Source organism: Myotis davidii, unplaced genomic scaffold (assembly GCF_000327345.1).
Source record: "Myotis davidii unplaced genomic scaffold, ASM32734v1 scaffold616, whole genome shotgun sequence".
Lineage (NCBI taxonomy): Eukaryota > Metazoa > Chordata > Mammalia > Chiroptera > Vespertilionidae > Myotis > Myotis davidii.
Window position 1 is genome coordinate 204939 of NW_006291965.1, and position 1911 is coordinate 206849.

Below are 1911 nucleotides of genomic sequence, written 5' to 3' on the forward strand. Positions count from 1 at the left end.
GCCCTATCCCTGACCCCTCCAGCCTTCTCTGGCCACTTCAAGCTCACCCTCGGTCCCACAAGTTGCCTTGGGCTGGTCCCGCCCCCTCTGGGGGCCTCCCTGCTTCTGCTCTGTCTCCAGAGCCACACATCGGCTCCGCCCTGTCATGGTGCCAGAGGAGAGCATGGAAGCCTCGCACCTGCTGCAGAGTTGCGAGTGCCACTTCCTGGCGGCACGCGTGCTGTGTTCCTTCCCCTGGCAGGTGGGTGGCAGGGCGCTCTGAGGGCAAGTGGTGGGTGGCAAAGGACTGGTGAGGGGGGCGCTATGGGCTCTCACCCTCTCCCTCCCTGCCACGGATGGTCCCGCCTCCACCGGGAGTCTCCCTGCTTCCGCCCTGTCTCCTGAGCAATGAGGCGGCTCTGCAGGGGGAACCTAGGAATTGGGGTTAATTCATTCATCATTATCCTTGTGCTGTCTGAGCCCTTGTCTTCATGGTAAGAGCCGTGTGAGGGCATCATGGCCATTAACATATTAGCTCTTTTTTATATAGGATGTCACCCCAATGAAAAATACATTAAAATGTAAAAATGACCCATAAAAGGCAAGAAACTAGGTAAATATAGAATTTTCTTGAGTTGGATGAGAGGTGTTCAATGACACTTATTCAATCAATGATTTTATAATGATTTTATATACTACTAGAGGCCTGGTGTATGAAATTTGTACACTCTGGGGGGGTGTCCCTCAGCCCAGCCTATGCCCTCTCGCAGTCAGACATCCTTAGAGCTGTTGTGGAGGCAGAAGAGGCTCCCGCCACCACCACTGTGCTTCCCAGCTGTGAGCCTGGCTTCTGGTAGAGAGGTGCTCTCCCTGCAGGAGCATACTGACCACCAGGGGCAGCTCCTGCGTTGAGCAGGATAGGGCCAAAACCGGCTCTACAACATCCCCTGAGGGATCCCGGATTGCGAAATGGTGCAGGCCAGGCCGAGGGACCCCACCAGTGCACAATCGAGGCCAGGGAGGGATGCGGGAGGTTGGCCAGTCAGGGAGGGACCTTGTCTGGCCCATATCGCTCAGTCCTGATCAGCTGGACCTCAGCAGCAAGCTAACTTACTGGTTGGAGCATCAGCCCCCTGGTGGTCAGTGCATGTCATAGCAAGTGGTTGAGCAGCCTTAGCATATCATTAACATATTACGCTTTGATTGGTTGACTGGACACTTAGCATATTAGGCTTTTATTATATAGGATGTGTTATAGGATATAAGATGTCTGAAATAAATGCCTTAAGCAAATAAAGTCAGATGAAATGTGCCAAAATTTTAACAGTCATATCTAAATGATGAGGTTGTAATAAGTTATTTCCTTCTTCTTTAGACTTTTTCTGCATTTCCAAATGATTATAGTAAGTGTATATTATCTTTTAAAATACAAAGTTGTGTTTTTGGTTTTGTTTTAGAAGAATGCGATTTAGAAAGACAAAAAGTGAGGAGAAATTTTGAGGAAAAGCTACAAAAAGTCAGAGGTTACTACTTAGCTATGTCTTGTAAGATCTCATGCAAACTCTCCTGTGCTTACCCTTGCAATTATAAAACATATCCCCATGTCTCTACAAAGAAGGCCTGAATTCTAAAACATCATGAGAAAAAAAACAAGAACAGAGCAGCCAGTATTTAGCAAAAAACATTTGATTCCCACAGTGGTAGGAAGAAAGAAGCCAACTCATAAAATGTTAATGGTGCTTTCTTTAGCAGTGGCTAAAATGTTCCAGCTTGTAATAGAGCTCAGGAAAATGCTTCTGGAACATTCTGGAAGTAAAGAGAAGTGATGAGAGAGGGTATTAGTCAATTAACTCTACTTTGTCTTAGTTGCCAAATTAAGAGACCTCAGTTGACTATTTTATTCTTAGGTCAAGTTCCTGCCATGATCCTCAC

General features: G+C 47.0%; 1 protein-coding gene across 1 annotated transcript in view; it reads right to left on the reverse strand.

Moving 5' to 3' along the window:
- The window catches only part of TMC1 (transmembrane channel like 1), a 115018-nt gene that overhangs the window by 103654 nt on the left and 9453 nt on the right, over nt 1-1911 (reverse strand). The window lies entirely within an intron of this gene.